Raw genomic sequence first — 18,239 nt, 5'->3', positions numbered from 1 at the left:
TCTTGGCCACTCTCTCACTCTCGCCCAGTCACACTCTCGCCCACTCTCTCTCACCCACTCACTCTTTGGCCCAGTCTCACTCTCACCCACTCTCTCTCTCGCCCACTCTCTCTATTGCCCGTGCTCTCTCTCGTCCACTCTCTCACTCTCTCCCACTCTCTCTCTCGCCCACTCTCTCACTCTCTCCCACTCTCTCTCTTGGCCACTCTCTCACTCTCGCCCAGTCACACTCTCGCCCACTCTCTCTCACCCACTCACTCTTTGGCCCAGTCTCACTCTCACCCACTCTCTCACTCTCTCCCACTCTCTCTCTTGGCCACTCTCTCACTCTCGCCCAGTCACACTCTCGCCCACTCTCTCTCACCCACTCACTCTTTGGCCCAGTCTCACTCTCACCCACTCTCTCTCTCGCCCACTCTCTCTATTGCCCGTGCTCTCTCTCGTCCACTCTCTCACTCTCGCCCACTCTCTCTCTCTCGCCCACTCTCTGTTTCGACCACTCGCTCACTCTCGCCCAGCCTCATTCTCACCCACTCTCTGTCTCGCCCACACTCTCCCTTGCCCACTCTCTCTCGCCCACTCTCTGTCTCGACCACTCTCTCACTCTCGCCCAGTCTCACTCTCGCCCACTCTGTGTCTCGACCACTCTCTCACTCTCTCTCTCTCCCACTCTCTCTCTCTCCCACTCTCTCTCACCCACTCTCTCACTCTTTCCCACTCTCTCTCTCGCCCACTCTCTCACTCTCTCCCACTCTCTCTCTCGCCCACTCTCTCTCTCGCTCTCTCTCTCTCTCTTGCCCATTCTCTCTCTCGCCCACTCTCTCTCACGCAATCTTTCGCCCAGTCTCACTTGCTCATACTCTCTCTCAACGACTCCCTCTTGGCCACTCTCTCTGTCTCGCCCATACTCTCTCACACCCACTCTTTCACTCTCTCACTCTGTCTCTCTCCCACTCTTTCTCACGCCCACTCTTTCTCTCGCCCACTGTCTCTCTTTCACCCACTCTCACTCTCGCCTTCACTCTCTCTCGCCCATTCTCTCTCTTGTCCACTCTCTCTCACCCACTTTCTCACTCTCTCCCACTCTCTCTCTCGCACACTCTCTCACTCTCGCCCAGTCACACTCTCACCCACTCTCTCTCACCCACTCTCTCTCGCCCACACACTCTCTCGCCCACTCATCTCTCTCCCACTCTCTCTCGCCCACTCTCACTCTCGCCCACTCTCTCACTCTCTCCCACTCTCTCTCTCAGCCACTCTATCTCTCGCCCATTCTCACTTTCTCGCCCACTCTCTCTCTCGCCCTCTCTCTCTCTTGCCCACTCTCTCTCTCGCCTGCTCTCTCTCGCGCACACTCTCCCTCTCACCCACTCCCTCTCGCCGATCTCTCTTGCCCACACTCTCTCTCTCGCCCACTGTCTCTTTCTCTCCCACTCTATTTCTCGCCCACCATCTCTCTCGCCAACACTTTCTCTTGCCCAATATCTCCCTCTGCCCCCCCTCTCTCTCTCGCCCACTCTCCCACTCTCGCCCACTCTCTCACTCTCGCCCACTCTCTCTCTATTGCCCACTATGTCCCTCTTCCCCCCTCTCACTCTCACCCTCACTCTCTCTCGCCCACTCACTCTATCTCTCACCCACTCTCTCTCTCGCCCACTCTTTCTTTCTCTCACCCACTCTCTCTCACCCTATCTTTCATCCAGTCTCTCTCTCGCCCACACTCTCTCTCACCCACTCCCTCTTGCCCACTCTCTCTCTCGCCCACACTCTCTCACACCCACTCTCTCACTCTCTCTCTCTCCAACTCTTTCACTCGCCCACTCTCTCTCTCGCACACTCTCTTTCTTTCGCCTAAGCTCACTCTCGCCCACACTCACTCTCTCCCACCTCTCTCTCTCGCCCACGTCTCTCTCTCGCCCACTCCCTCCACTCTCTCCCACTCTCTCTCTCTCGCCCAGTCTCTCACTCTCGCCGAGTCACCCCTCTCGCCCACCTCTCTCTCACCCACTCTCTCTTTGGCCCAGTGTCACTCTCACCCCACTCTCTCTAACCCACACTCTCTCTCGCCCACACTCTCTCTCTCACTCTCTCCCACTCTCTCTCTCGCCCACTCTCTCACTCTCTCCCACTCTCTTCTCTCTCTTGCCCATTCTCTCTCTTACCCACTCTCTCTCACGCAATCTTTCGCCCAGTCTCACTTGCCCACACTCTCTCTCAACGACTCCCTCTTGGCCACTCTCTCTCTCTCGCCCACACTCTCACACCCACTCTTTCACATCTCACTCTCTCTCTCTCCCACTCTTCGCTCGCCACTCTTTCTCTCGCCCACTCTTTCTCTCGGCCCACTCTAACTCTCGCCTTCCCTCTCTCTCGCCCATTCTCTCTTCTGTCCACTCTCTCTCGCCAACTCTCTCACTCTCTCCCACTCTCTCTCTCCCCCACTCTCTCACTCGCGCCCAGTCACACTCTCACCCACTCTCTCACCCACTCTCTCGCCCACACACTCATCTCTCTCCCACTCTCTCTCCTCGTCCACTCTCTCTTGCCCACTCTCTCACTCTCTACCACTCTCTCTCTCTCGCCCACTCTCTCTCGCCCACTCTCTCACTCTTTCCCAATCTCTCTCTCGCCCACTCTCTCACTCTCGCCCAATCTCACCCTCACCCAATCTCTCTCTCGCCCACTCTCTCACTCTCTCCCACTCTCTCTCTCGCCTACTCTCTCACTCTCGCTCAATCTCACTCTCCACCCATTCTCTCTCTCTCCCACTCTCTCACTCTCACCCATTCTCTCTCGCCAACACTCTCTCTCTCGCCCACTCACTCTCTCGCCCACTCACTCTCTCGCCCACTCTCTCACTTTCGCCCACTCTCTCTCTCGCCCACTCTCTCTCTCGCCCAGTATGTCCCTCTACCCGCATCTCATTCTCGCCCACACTCTCTCTCTCGCCCACTCACTCTCTCCTCTGCACACTCTCTCTCTCGCCCACTCTCTGTCGCCCACTCTTTCTCTCTCTCGCCCACTCTCTCTCATTAACTCTCTTTCTCACTCGCCCACTCTCTCTCACCCAATCTTTCGCCCAGTCTCACTTGCCCACACTCTCTCTCAACCACTCCCTCTTGCCCTCTCTCTCTCTCTCGCCCACACTCTCTCACACCCACTCTTTCACTCTCTCACTCTCTCTCTCACCACTCTTTCGCTCGCCCACTCTCTCTCTCACCCACTCTCTCTCTTTCGCCCAGTCTCACTCTCGCCCACACTCTCTCGCCCATTCTCTCTCTTGTCCACTCTCTCTCGCCCACTTTCTCACTCTCTCCCACTCTCTCTCTCGCACAGTCTCTCACTCTCGGCCCAGTCACACTCTCACCCACTCTCTCTCTCCACTCTCTCTCGCCCACTCTCACGCTCGCCCACTCTCACTCTCGCCCCACTGTCTCTCTTGCCCACTCTCTCTCTCGCCGATCTCTCTTGCCCACACTCTCTCTCTTGCCCACTGTCTCTTTCTCTCCCACTCTATTTCTCGCCCACCCTCTCTCTCGCCAACACTTTCTCTTGCCCAATATCTCCCTCTGCCCCCCCTCTCTCTCGCCCACTCTCTGACTCTCGCCCACTATCTCACTCTCGCCCACTCTCTCTCACCCAATCTTTCGCCCAGGTCTCACTTGCCCACACTCTCTCTCAAACCACTCCCTCTTGCCCACTCTCTCTCTCTCGGCCCCACCTCTCTCACACCCACTCTTTCACTCTCTCACTCTCTCTCTTCCCACTCTTTCGCTCGCCCACTCTCTCTCTCACCCACTCTCTCTCTTTCGCCCAGTCTCACACTCGCCACACTCTCTCGCCCATTCTCTCTCTCGTCCACTCTCTTCCGTCCACTCTCTCACTCTTTCCCACTCTCTCTCTCGCCACTCTCTCACTCTCGCCCATTCACACTCTCGCTCACTCTCTCTCACCCACTCTCTCTTTGGCCCAGTCTCACTCTCGCCCACTCTCTCACTCTTTCCCACACTCTCTCTTGCCCACTCTCTCTCGCCCACTCTCGCTCTCGCCCACTCTCTGTCTCGACCACTCTCTCTCTCTCGCCCAGTCTCACTCTCGCCCACTCTGTGTCTCGCCCATACTCTGTCTCGACCACTCTCTCACTCTCTCTCTCGCCCACTCTCTCTCTCGCCCACTCTCTCTCACCCACTCTCTCACTCTTTCCAACTCTCTCTCTCGCCCACTCTCTCACTCTCTCCCACTCTCTCACTCTCTACCACTCTCTCTCTCGCCCACTCTCTCACTCTTTCCCAATCTCTCTCTCGCCCACTCTCTCACTCTCGCCCAATCTCACTCTCACCCATTCTCTCTCTCGCCCACTCTCTCAGTCTCACCCACTCTCTCTCGAAACACTCTCTCCCTCGCCTACGCTCTCTCGCCCACACTCTCACTCTCGCCCACTCTCTCACTCTCACCCACTCTCTCTTGCCCACTCTCTCACTCTCTACCACTCTCTCTCTCTCGCCCACACTCTCTCTCGCCCATTCTCTCTCTCGTCCACTCTCTCTCGCCCATTCTCTCACTCTCTCCCACTCTCTCTCTCGCCCACTCTCTCACTCTCGCCCATCACACTTCCACCCACTCTCTCTCACCCACTCTCTCTTTTGCCCAGTCTCACTCTCACCCACTCTCTCTCGCTCACACTCTCTCTCGCCCACACTCTCTCTCGGCCCATTCTGTCACCCTCTCCCACTCTCTCCCTCGCCTACTCTCTCACTCCCTTCTCGCCCAGTCACACTTCCACCCACTCTCTCTCACCCACTCTCTCTTTTGCCCAGTCTCACTCTCACCCACTCTCTCTAATGCCCACTCTCTCTATCGCCCGCGCTCACTCTCGCCCACTCCCTCTCTCTCGCCCTCTCACTCTCGCACCAAGTCTCTCTCTCGCCTTCACTCTCTCTCACCCACTTACTGTCGCCCACTCTTTCTCTCGCCTACTCTTTCTCTATCGCCCACACCTCTCTTGCCCACACTCTCTCGCCCTCTCTCTCTCGCCCACTCTCTCTCGCCCACTCTTTCTCTCACCACTCTCTCTCACCGACTCTCGCCCCCTCTGTCTCTCTTGCCCACTCTGTCTCTCTCCCACTCTCTCTCTCACCAACTCCTAACTCGCCCAGTTTCTCTCTCACCCACTCTCTCTCTCTCTTCCACTCTTTCTATCTCCCCCACCCTCACTCTCGCCCACTCTCTCTCTTGGCCACCCTCTCTCTCCCCCACACTAGCCCTCACCCTCACTCTCTCTCTAACCCATTCTCTCTTTCGCCGAGTCGTTGTCTCGCCTATTCTCTCTCTCCCTCACTCTCGCCCACTCTCTTTCTCGTGCACTATGTCTCTCTGCCCCCTCTCTCACTCTCACGTGCACACTCTCACCGCCCACACCTGCTCTTGCCTACTCTGTCTCTCGCCCACTTTCTCCCTTGCCCACACTCTCTCACCTCCAATCTCTCTCTCGCCCACTCCCTCTCTCTCACCCACTCTCTCTCACCCACTCTCTCACTCCCTCTCTTTCTCTAACCCACTCTCACTCCCACTTTCTCACTCACACGCTTTCTCTCACCCACTCTCTCTCATCCCCTCTCTCTCTCTCACCCACTCTCTGTCACCCCCACTCTCTCTCTCTTGCACACTCTCTCCCTCTGTCCCCTCTCTCACTCTCGCACACTCTCTCTATCGCCCACTCTCTCACTCTCTCCCACTCTCGCTCGCCCACTCTATCACTCTCGCCCACTGTCTCTCTCTCTCACCCACTCACTCTGACACCCACTCTCTCTCTTGCCCACTCTCTCACTCTCGCCCACTCTCACTCTCGCCCACTCTCTCACTCTCGCCCACTCTCTCCTTCTGCCCCCCCCACTCTCTCCCACTCTCTCTCTCGCCCACTCTCTCTCTCGCCCACTCTCTCTCTCTCCCCCACTCTCTCTATCGCCCACTCTCTGCCTTGCCCACTCTCTCTTTCACCCACTTTCTCACTCTCTCCCACTATCTCTCTCGCCCACTCTCTCTCTCGCCCATTCTCTCACTCTCTCTCTCTCGCCCACTCTCTTACTCTCACCCACTCTCTCTCTCGCCAACTCTCTCTCTCGCCCATTGTCTCCCTCGCCCACTCTCTCATTCTCGCCCACTCTCTCTGTCTTGCCCACTCTCTCTCTCCCGCAAACTCTCACCCGCCCATTCTCTCTCCCTCACCCACTCACTCTCTCTCTCTCGCCCACTCTCTCACTCTCGCCCACTCTCTCTGTCTTGCCCACTCTCTCTCTCCCGCACACTCTCACCCGCCCATTCTCTCTCCCTCACCCACTCACTCTCTCTCTCTCGCCCACTCTCTCTCACCCTCACTCTCTCTCGCTCACACCCTCTCACGCCCACTCTCTCTCTCGTCCACTCTCTCACTCTCGCCCACTCTCTATCTCTCACCCATTCTCCCTCTCTCGCCCACTCTCCCTCGCCCACTCTCTTTCTCTCCCCCAATCTCTCTCTCACCCACTCTCTCTCTCGCCCACTCTCTTTCTCTCGCCCACCCTCTCTCTCGTCCACTCTCTCTCGCCCACTCTCTCTCACCCACTCTCTCACTCTCTCCCACTCTCTCTCGCCCACTCTCTCTCTCACCCAATCTCTCTCTCACCCACTCTCTCTCGCGCCCACTCTCTCTCTCTCGCCCACTCTCTCTCTCTCGCCCACTCTCTCACTCTCGCCCACTCTCTCTCTCGCCCACGCTCTCACTCTCACCCATTCTCTCTCTCTCGCCCACTCTCATTCTCTCCCATTCTCACCCTCGCCCACTATCTGACTCTTACCCACACTCTCCCTCTGCCCCCTCACTCACTCCCGCCCACTCTCTCCTTCTGCCCCTTTCTCACTCTCGCCCACTCTCTCTCACTCTCTCCTGCACCACCCTCACTCTCTCCAGCCCTTCGCTCCCACTTGCACGTTCTGTCGCTTTCTCCCCTCTCTCTCACTTATCACCGTCTGTCGCTCTATCTCGCTCTTGCTCTATCTCTCTCTTGCTCTTCCTGTGTCATTGCCTCCCTCTTTTGCTCATCTCCTCTCTCGCCATCTCCCCCTCTCTTGCTCCCCATTTCTCCCCCTTATTGTCCGCTCTCCCTCACACTGTCTCATCTCCCCTCTCGTCCCCTCTCTCTACCTCTCTCTCTTCCCCTCTCTCGTCCACTCTGTTGCTCCCCTCTCGCATCCCCTTTCTCTTCCCCTCACATTCCCTCTCTATCCCCCATCGGCCCCCTCTCCCTTGTCCCCTCTCTCTCCCTCTCTCATCCCCGCTCTCTCCCCCTCTCTCTCCCTCTCTCGCTCCCCCATCATTCCCCCTCTCTCTCCCTGTATCGTCCCCTTTCTCTCCCTCTCTAAGCCTCCCTTGTCCCCTCTCTCTCCCCCATTCACCCCTCTCTGTCCCTCCCTCATCCCCTCTCTCTCCCCCTCTTGACCCCTCTCTCTCCCTCCTTCGTTCCCTCTCTCTACCCTCTCGTCCCCTCTCTCTCTCCCCTCTCGTCCCCTCTCTCTCCCTCCCTCATCCACTCTCTCTCTCCATATCGTCCCCCTCCCTCTCTCTCCCTCTCTCTCTCCCCCCATTTGTCCTCCCTCTCTCTCTCTCGTCCCCCCCTAGCTCTCTCTCTCATCCCCTCTTTCTCCCACTCTCTCTCACACTCTCACCCCCCATCATCACCTCTCTCTCCCCGTATCGTCCCCTTTCTTTCCCTCCCTCTCCTTCTCTTGTCACCCTCTCTCTCCCCCACTCTCGTCTCCTCTCTCTCCCCCCAAACGTCCATTCTCTCTTCCTCTCTCATACCCGCTCTCGCCCAACTCTCTCCCTCTCTGGCCCCCCATCGACCCCTCTCTCTCCCTCTCTTATCCGCACTCTCTCCCCCTCTTGTCCCCGTCTCTCCCCCATTGTCCCCTCTTTCTCCCTCTCTTCCGTCTCTCTCCGTCTCTCTCCAGCTCTCTCCTCCATTGTCCCCTCTCTCCCTCTCTCGTCCCCTGTCTCACCCCCAACGTCCCCTCTCTCCCCCTCTCTCTGCCCCTCTCCCCTATCCTCCCCTCTCTCTCCCCCTCTCGTCCCTTCTCTCTCACCCCCGTCACCTCACTCTCCCCTATCATTCCCTCTCTCTCCCTCTCTCCCCTCTCTCCCTCCCCTCTCTGTCCCACTCACGTCCCCTCTCTACCCCTTCGTCCTCTCTCTCTCTCCGTCTTGTCCCATCTCTCTTACACTCTTTCTCCCCCCTCGTCCCCTCGCTCACCCCTCTCATAACCTCTCTCTCCCTCTCTCATCCCCTCTCTCTCTCCCCCTCTCGTCCCCTCCCTCTCCATCACTTGTCCCCACTCTCTCCCACTCTTGTCCCCTCTCTATCCCTCATTGTGCCCTCTCCCTCTCCCGTTCACACTCTCCCTCATTCGTCCCCTCTTTCTCCCTCTGTCTCCCTCTCTCTCCCCTCCATCGTCCCCTCTCCCTCCCTCTCCCTCCCCTCTCTACCCTATTGTCAGCTCTCTCTCTCTCTCTTCCCCTCTCTCTCCCCCATCATCCACTCTCTCTCACCCCATCGTCCCCTCTCTCTCTCCCCCTCTCCCCCATCGTCCACTCTCTCTCCCTCTCTCTCCCCTCTCCCTCCCCTTCTCTTTCCTTCTCTCGTCCCCTCACTCCACTCCTCTCATCACCTCTCTCTCTCTCCCCGCTCTCTCCCCCATCATCCTCTCTCTCCCAACATCGCCCCCCTCTCTCTCCCTCTCGTCCCCTTGCTCCCCCATCACCTCTCTCCCCCCATCGTCCCCTCTCTCTCCCCCCACGTCCCCTCACTCTCCACCCCTCTCATTACCTCTCTCTCTCCTCTCTCTCCTCTCTGGTTCCCTCTCTCTCCTCCTCTCATCCCCTCTCTCTCCCCTTTCTCTCCCCTCTCTCGCCCATCCCCATTCCCCCCTCTCTCTCCTTCCCTCGTCCCCTCTCTATCCCTCTCTCGTCCCCTCTGTTCCCCACTCCTCACCTCTCTCTCCACCCATCTTGTCACCTCTATTTCCCCTCTCTCGTCCCCTCTCTTGTGCCCTCTCTCTCCCCTTTCCCCTCTATCGCCCCCTCCATTTCGCCCTCTCTCTCCCTCCCTCGTCCCATCTCTATCCCTCTCTCGTCCCCTTTCTCCCCCCTTTCGTCCCTGCTCTCCCCCTCTCCTCACCTCACTCTCCACCCCTCTCGTCACCTCTCTTCCCCCCTCTCGATCCTCTCTTGTCCCCCCTCTCTCCCCCATTGTCGCCTCTCTCTCCCTCTCTCCCCCTCTGCACCCATAGTTCCCTCTCTCTCCCCCATGGCCCCCTCTCTCTCCCCCTCTCGTCCCCTCTGTCTCACCCCATCGTCCCCTCTCTCTCCTCCCATCATCCCCTCTACCTTCACCCCATCATTCCCTCTCTCACCCTCTCTCTTCCCCTCTCTCTCTCCCCCTCTCGTCCCTTCTCTCTCACCCCCGTCACCTCTCTCTCCCCTATCATCCCCTCTCTCTCCCTCTCTCCCCTCTCTCCCTCCCCTCTCTGTCCCACTCACGTCCCCTCTCTACCCCTTCATCCTCTCTCTCTCTCCCTCTTGTCCCATCTCTCTTACCCTCTTTCTCCCCCCCTCGTCCCCTCGCTCACCCCTCTCATCACCTCTCTCTCCCTCACTTGCCCCCACTCTCTCCCACTCTCGTCCCCTCTCTATCCCTCATTGTTCCCCCCATCTCATCCACACTCTCTCGCCTATCATACCCTCTCTCTCTCTACCCTCTCCCTCACCTCTCTGTCCCACTCTCGTCCCCTCTCTACCTCTCTCGTCCCCTCTCTCTACCCCCTCGTCCTCTCTCTCTCCCCCTCTTTTCCCATCTGTCTTACCCTCTCTCTCCCCCTCTCGTCCCGTCGCTCCCCCTCTCATCACCTCTCCCCTCCTCTCACTTCCCCTCTCTCTCCCGCCATCATCCCCTCTCTCTCCCTGTCTCGCCCCGCTCTCTTCAATCGCCCCCCCCATCGTCCACTCTCTCTCTCCCCCATCGTCCCCTCTCTCTCCCTCTCTCCCCCATCGACCACTCTCTCTCCCTCTCTCATCTCCTCTCTCTCTCCCCCCCTCGTCCCCTCCCTCTCCCTCACTTGCCCCCACTCTCTCCCACACTTGTCCACTCTCTATCCCTCATTGTTCCCCCTCCCTCTCTCTTTCACACTCTCTCCCTCATTCGTCCCCTCTTTCTCCCACTGTCTCCCTCTCTCTCCCCTCCATCGTCCCCTCTCCCTCCCTCTCCCTCCCCTCTCTCCCCTTTCGTCAGCTCTCTCTCTCTCTCTTCCCCTCTCTCTCCCCCATCATCCACTCTCTCTCACCCCATCGTCCCCTCTCTCTCTCCCTCTCTCCCCCATCGTCCACTCTCTCTCCCTCTCTCGTCCCTTCTCTCTCCCCCCCCATCGCCCCTTCTCTCTCCCTCTCTCTCCCCTCTCCCTCCCCTTCTCTTTCCTTCTCTCGTCCCCTCACTCCACTCCTCTCATCATCTCTCTCTCTCTCCCCGCGCTCTCCCCCCATCGTCCTCTCTCTCTCCCCACATCGCCCCCCTCTCTCTCCCTCTTGTCCCCTTGCTCCCCCATCACCTCTCTCCCCCCATAGTCCCCTCTCTCTCCCCTCACGTCCCCTCACTCTCCACCCCTCTCGTTACCTCTCTCTCCCCTCTCTCTCCTCTCTGGTTCCCTCTCTCTCCTCCTCTCATCCCCTCTCTCTCCACTTTCTCTCCCCTCTCTCGCCCATCCCCATTCCCCCCTCTCTCTCCTTCCCTCGTCCCCTCTCTATCCCTCTCTCGTCCCCTCTCTCCCCCTCTCCTCACCTCTCTCTCCACCCATCTTGTCACCTCTCTTTCCCCTCTCTCATCCCTCTCTTGTCCCCTCTCTCTCCCCCATTGTCCCCTCTCTCTGCCTCTGAACCCATCGTTCCCCCTCTCTCCCCCATGGTCCCCTCTCTCTCCCTCTCTCATCCCCTCTGTCTCACCCCATCGTCCCCTCTTTCTCCCCCCATCGTCCCCTCTCCCTCCCCCCATCAACCCCCTCTCTCCTCACCGTCGTCCCCTCTCTCTCCCCCCTCTCTCCCTCTCTCGTCCCCCTCCCTCTCTTCCCCTCTTTCTCCCTCTCTCTTCCCCTCTCTGTCCCTCTCTTGTCCCCTCTCTCTCCCCTTTCCCCTCTATCACCCCCTCCATTCCCCCTCTCTCTCCCTCCCTCGTCCCCTCTCTATCCCTCTCTCGTCCCGTTTCTCCCTCCTTTCGTCCCTGCTCTCCCCCTCTCCTCACCTCTCTCTCCACCCCTCTCGTCACCTCTCTTCCCCCCTCTCTCCCCCATTGTCTCCTCTCTCTCCCTCTCTCCCCCTCTGCACCCATCGTTCCCTCTCTCTCCCCCATGGCCCCCTCTCTCTCCCCCTCTCGTCCCCTCTGTCTCACCCCATCGTCCCCTCTCTCTCCTCCCATCATCCCCTCTACCTTCACCCCATCATTCCCTCTCTCACCCTCTCTCTTCCCCTCTCTCTATCCCCCTCTCGTCCCTTCTCTCTCACCCCCGTCACCTCTCTCTCTCTTCCCCTTTCTCTCTCTTCCCCTCTCTCCCTCCCTTGACCCCTCTCTCTCCCTCTCCCCCCTCTCTTCCCCTCTCTCTCTTCCCCTCTCTCTCCCCCTCTCGTCCCCTCTGTCTCATCCCATCATCGCCTCTCTTTCACCCCATCATCCCCTCTCCCTCCCCCCATCGATCCCTCTCTCTCCCTCTCTCTTCCCCCTCTATCATCCCCTCTCTCTCTATCTCTTCCCCCCTCTCTCTCTTCCCCTCTCTCTCCCTCCCTTGTTCCCTTTCTCTCCCCTTTCCCCTCTCTCACCCCCTCCATTTCCCCCCTCTCTCTCCCTCCCTCGTCCCCTCTCTATCCCTGTCTCGTCCCCTTTCTCCCCCCGTCTTCCCCGCTGTCCCCCTCTCTTCACCTCTCTCTCCACCCCTCTTGTCACCTCTCTTTCCCCTCTCTCGCCCCTCTCTTGTCCCCTCTCTCTCCCTCTCTCCCCCTCTGCACCCATCATCCCCTCTGTCTCACCCCATCGTCCCCTCTCTCCCCCTACCGTCCCCTCTCTCTCCCTCCATCGACCCCTCTCTCTCCCTCTCTCTCCCCCCACCGTCGTACCCTCTCTCTCCCTCTCTCATCCCCTCTCTCCCTCTCTTGTCCCCTGTCTCTTCCTCAATCTCTCTCCCTCTCTCTTCCCCCTCTCTCTCATTTCCCTTCTCTCTCTCCCTATCGTCACCTCTCGCTCCCCTCTAGCCCCTCCCCATCATCCCCTCTCTCTCCCTCTCTCGTCCCCTCTCTCCGCCATCTCTCCCACCACTGTCCGCTCTCTCTCCCTCTCTCGTCCCCTCCCTCCCCCATCACCTCTCTCACCCTCTCTCTTCCCCTCTCGCTCTCATCCCCTCTCTCTCCCCCCCTCGTCCCCTCTCTCTCCCTCAATCTCTCCCCGTCTCACTCCCCCTCTCTCTCCCCCCATCGTCCCCTCTCTGTCTTCTCTCGTCCCCTCTCTCCCCCCCTCTCGTCCCCTCGTTCCCCCATCACCTCTCTCCCCCATCATCCCCTCTCTCTCCCCTCTCATCCCCTCACTCCACTCCTCTCGTCACCTCTCTCTCCCCTCTCTCTCACCACTCTCATTCCCTCTCTCTCCTCCTCTCATCCCCTCTCTCTCCACTTTCTATCCCCTCTCTCGCCCCCTCCATTTCACCCCTCTCTATCCCTCTCTCGTCCCCTTTCTCGCCCCTCGCGTCCCCTATCTATCCCACTCGTCTCCTCTCTTCCACCCCTCGCATCACCTCTCTTTCGCCTCACTCGCCCCTCTCTTGTCCCCTCTCTTTCCCTCTCTCCCCCTCTGCACCCATTGTTCCATCTCTCTCCCCCATCGTCCCCTCTCTCTCCCCCTCTCGTCCCCTCAGTCTCAGCCCATCGTCCCCTCTCTCCCTATCCCGCCCCATTCTCTCTCTCTCTATTAATCCTCTCTCATACGATCATCTCTCTCCCTCTCTCTCTCGCACTCTCTCTCGTATCTGCCCCCTCTCTCCCTCCATCTTGACCTCTCTCTCTCTCGCCCACTCTTTCTCTCGCTGTCTCTCCCGTGCACACGCTCTCCCCCTTGCTCACCTCCTTTCTTCATCTCTCGGCGACTCTTTCTCTCATTATGGCTTCTCTCTCTGTCATCCTCTCCCTGGTCGCCATCTCTCACTCCCCTCTATCACTCTTGCCCTCTCTCTCTCTCGATACATATCTCCCTCCTTTGCGCTCTCATCCCATCTCACTCTCGCTCTCGCACCCTCTCTTCCTCTCTCAACCCCGTCACCCTCTCTCATCTCTCTCTCTCTCTCGCTCTCCCTCTCTCTCTGTCTCTCTCGACCCTCCCTCCCATTCCCGCCTCCTCTTTCTCTCTACCCCCACTCTCTCTGTCTCTCTCTATCTCTCTTTCACGCCCCCCTCTGTCTCATCTCTGTCACTCGCTAGTCGCCTCTCTCTCACTCTCCCCCCGTCTCTCTCATAAACTCTCTCCCTCGTTCCCACTCTCTCATCCCCTCTCTCTCGCTCTCGCAACCTCTTTTCCTCTGCCACCCCCTCCCTGTCGCTCTCTCTCGCCCGTCTCCCTCTCTCACACACCGCTCTATCTTTCCCTTGCTCACTCTCTCCCTCTCTCTCACCCATTTCCTCCCTCCCTCCCTCTCTCTCTCTGTCTCGTCCTCTCTTGCCCCTCACGCTCGCTCTCACCCTCTCTCTCTCTCCTGCCCTCCTCTCTCTCGACCACCCCCCACACACTCTCGTCTCCTTCTTGCCCTTGCTCTCTCTCACCATTTCTCTCTCTCGCCCTCGCTCTGTCTCTCCCGTCTCTCTCTCTCTCCCTTTCTCTCTTGCCCCCTCCCTCTCCCATCTCTCAGTCTCACACTTTCTCTCGCCCACTCTCTCTCCCAACCCTCACTCTCATTATCTCCTCCCGTGTATCTCTCTTTCTTTTCCTCACCCTATCTCTCTCTTGCCCCTCTCTCTCCCTGCCCCTCACTCTCTCTCCACCTTCTCCCACTCTCGACCCCCCTTCCTCGGTGACTCTCTCTCTCTCTCTCCACCTCCTTCCGTTTCTCTTCGGCTGAATCTCTCTCCCTCCCTCCCTGTCTATCTGCCACACACTGTCTCCCTGGTCCTTCCGTTCCCCTCTGACCCAGAGACTGGGGTGTTGGTGGTGAGGCTGCGTGTGCGATGGTGGGGATGGAATATGGGAGAAGGGGGGGAAATGTGGTAGAGATGGAATTGCAGAAGGAGGCAGAGGCGGCAAGAGAGAGAGAGTGAGGTGGAGGGGAGAGGGAAGAATGGAGGCAGGTGGAGAAACCAGTTTTGGGGGTGTTGTGAGAGAGAGGGATGAGGGAGAATGAAGAGGAGAGGTGGTGGAAGAGAGAGAGGGAGAGAATTGAGAAGGAAGAGTGGGGGAGAGGAAATGGGGAGGCCAGGTTGGACCTGGGGGTATCAGAGGGAGTTAAACCCATCTCCTGAGCTCAGGGCGCGGTGCCCTCCCCTTCCCTGAGGACCAGGACTTGGGGCTGAGTCTGTCTCTCTCCAGCTCAGCTTCTCCAACACAAAGACACACAACAACATTGGTCACTGCTGCTCGGCACGCTTTAATCAACATTTTTATTGTTTACAAATGAAAGTGATGGATACAGTCAGTGGGATGGTGCCTTTTCTCACTGGCCCCTGAGTTGTGAGAAACATTGAAATGTTTCACTGTCACCCCCCTGTGGGATAAAGATGGACAAACCAGCGCTACCCTCAGTCTGGTACGACAGCGACAGGCAGGTCCATCGCTGAAATACTGAACTGAAATGAGAAAATCCCATATGGATTGATTAATGAGGGAATTTGATGGATGGATGGATTTGGGTGAAGGGATATTTCAGCACATTCTTCAGCTGCTGCCTGAACTTAGTCTGGGTCACGGCATAAATCGCGGTGTTTGTGCAGCAACTGAGGAGCTGCAGCATGAAGCCCAATTCCTGCACAAAGGTATCGAGATACACAGACGGAAACCCAATCAACCGCATCCGTTTCCATATAGTATAGAGCATTAACGCTGACCATAACAGGATGAAATTGGCCGAGATCACAAACAGTAAAATGATGGATTTTTTTCGGTTTCTCATTTCAGTGTCAGACTGACCGTCCCCATTGGTGTGAGCGCGGAGTCTCCTGCGGGCTCTGCTGGTCACTAAAATGTGTCTGACGGTGAGAACATTGAGCAGCAGAATCAGGAGAAATGGGACACACGGGTTCAGAATGTAGTGGAGGAACTCGATTGTGACCCAGACAATGGAGATTCGATCAGCGACTTTTACAAAACAAAACCAGGGGGTGTTCACCAGCCAATACCAAGCTGTGAGCATAAAATACCAGGAAATGTTCTTTAAACAGCTCAGCACAGTCACTGCTCCCAGAACCACAGCCGCCGTTTTCTCACTGCAATATTTACTTTTCAGCTTCTGGCAACAAATGGCCAAAAACCGATCAAAGGTGAAAGTGATGGTGAACCAGACAGAGCAGTCAGTGACTGCATAAAGCAGGACGGCGTGGATATTACACACGGGGAAGGCGTACAGGAAATAAAACTGTTCCCGATAAACAATGGGAATGTGTCTCAGGATCAGGTCGAGGATAATGACCAGGTGATCCGCTGCTGCCATGGCCCCCAGGTAACGTCTGACACTTGGAGACAATCCACAATCTTTATAAAGCAGGACGTAGATGGTGACTACGTTAACTGTGAGGAAGGAAAACAAACCCATTATCCATCAGCCTGGAGGCAAAGGGACCCGTTTGATCGGGGACCCAGTGAGATTTTCAAATGTGTCCCTGTATTCCGGGATTTATTAAAATAATTGGAGCTGGAATAACAAATGGGAAGGTCTGAATTACTGACAAAAATGTGACATAAACCACAAGAATCCCTTTTCCCGCAAAATGAGACACATCCATAAGGACAGATTGTTTCTAGAACATTCCCACACACTCGATCACTCGAGAGCAGACACAGGTCAGTCCTTCCCAGTTCCCAATACGGAGGGTGGAAACGTTGCTGTTCTGAAGGATTCTCTCCCAGTTTCCTGAAGACAAACGGAGTTTGGGAATTTTTGTATTTTGGTCTAAATTGTGGTCGACCCTGTGTCGTGAAGAAATGTAAACGCAGGGAAAACGTATTCACCCCTTTAACTGCCTGAGGGGTCTTCAGAACAGTGTCTCCTTCTCCCTGGAACGGGATCCCTTCCCTCGGGATCTTATCGTTTGTTCAATTCACCAACTTCTGGCCGTTCACAAACAATGTCAGGGACAGAACGTTCCGGGGAATGTCGATTATAGAATGTCAGGGACAGAACGTTCCGGGGAATGGCAGTTATAGAATGTTGGGGACAGAACTTTCCGGGGAATGGCAGTTATAGAATGTTGGGACAGAACGTTCCGGGGAATGTCAGTTATAGAATGTCAAGGACAGAACGTTCCGGAAAATGGCAGTTATAGAATGTTGGGGACAGAACGTTCCGGAGAATGGCAGTTATAGAATGTCAGGGACAGAACGTTCCGGAGAATGGCAGTTATAGAATGTCAGGGACAGAACATTCCGGGGAATGTCAGTTATAGAATGTCAGGGACAGAACATTCCGGGGAATGTCAGTTATAGAATGTCAGGGACAGAATGTTCCGGGGAACTCCTTGACCTGTCCATGACCTTCCCCATCCTCTCTTACCGATCACCTCTCCCCACCTCCGTCTCTCGATCACATTCCCAGCTCACTTACCCCAGCCCCACCTCCTGCACCAGCCCCAGCCCCCTCCCCCTCCCATTTATCTCTCAGCTCCCCAGCCCACAAGCCTCATTCCTGATGAAGGGATTATGCCTGAAACGTTAATTCTCCTGGTCCCCGGATGCTGCCTGACCTGCTATGCTTTTCAAGCACCACACTCCCAGTCAGGAAACAGTCCGACACCGTCATACTCACAGGATCAGGCGTGATGGGTAATTTAGATTAGATTAGATTACCTACAGTGTGGAAACAGGCCCTTCAGCCCAACAAGTCCACACCGACCCGCCGAACTGCAACCTACCCAGACTCATTCCCCTACATTTACCCCTTGAACTCACACTACGAACAATTTCCCATAGCCAATTCACCTAACCTGCATATCTTTGGATTGTGTGAGGAAACCGGAGCACCTAGACGAAACCCATGCAGACAGGGGGAGAATGTGCAAACTCCACACAGTCAGTCGCCCGACGCTGGAATTGAACATGGGTCTCTGGCGCTGTGAGGCAACAGTGCTAACCACTGTGCCACCGCGCTCACCCATAATGTTTCATGAAGCCCCATCACCATCCCTGGGTATATCCTGAGCCACCGGCAGGATAGACCCACCAGTGGTGGGGACACCCTGGGATACAGTCAGGGAAGGAGTTACCCTGCAAATCCCCAACATTGATTCCAGAACCCAGGAAATCTCATGGTAACAGATCATGGTCAAGGAAGTCGCCTGAGGATGGTTGTCTCCTGCACCCCACCCCTCCTCTTGGAAACAAATCAGAGGAAGCACTGAGGGTGATAAGTACTCAGACCATCCTCTGGGTGTGGGACTTCAATGTCCATCACTAAGAGTGTCCCCACAGGCCCACCGCTGCCTGAGCAGGGACAGGATTCAATACACAACAGCCAGACTGGGGGAATCATTCTCACCAAACTCCTTGTCCCAGATGGATCTGTCCCTGACAGTATCTCTAGGAGCAGTCAGCACACAGTCCTGGTGGAGGCACAGTCTCAGCCTCATACTTGACATACTCATAATTAGTGTGTTGCTTGAAAAGCACAGCAGGTCAGGCAGCATCCTAGGAGCAGGAAAATCACCGTTTCGGGCAGCAGACCTTCATCACGAATGAGACTGCGAGCCTCCGGGATGGAGAGATAAATCATATGATGCGTACTGCTCACAGTGTGATGTGGCACACCCTCCTGTGAAGTAGTACTTACTTCTCAAGGACAGAGCACATGGAAACTGGCCATCCATGAGGCACTGTGGGCTAGTAACAGTTGCAGCATCAATGGCCTTCCCTTCATCATAAAGTCAGAAGTGGCCTATTTTGAAACTGATGGTTTCAAAATATTCAGCACCATTCACAACTGCACCG

Source organism: Chiloscyllium punctatum, chromosome 29 (assembly GCF_047496795.1).
Source record: "Chiloscyllium punctatum isolate Juve2018m chromosome 29, sChiPun1.3, whole genome shotgun sequence".
Classification (NCBI taxonomy): Eukaryota; Metazoa; Chordata; class Chondrichthyes; order Orectolobiformes; family Hemiscylliidae; genus Chiloscyllium; species Chiloscyllium punctatum.
The sequence above is the reverse complement of the archived record's forward strand: the minus strand, read 5'-3'. Positions refer to the sequence as shown.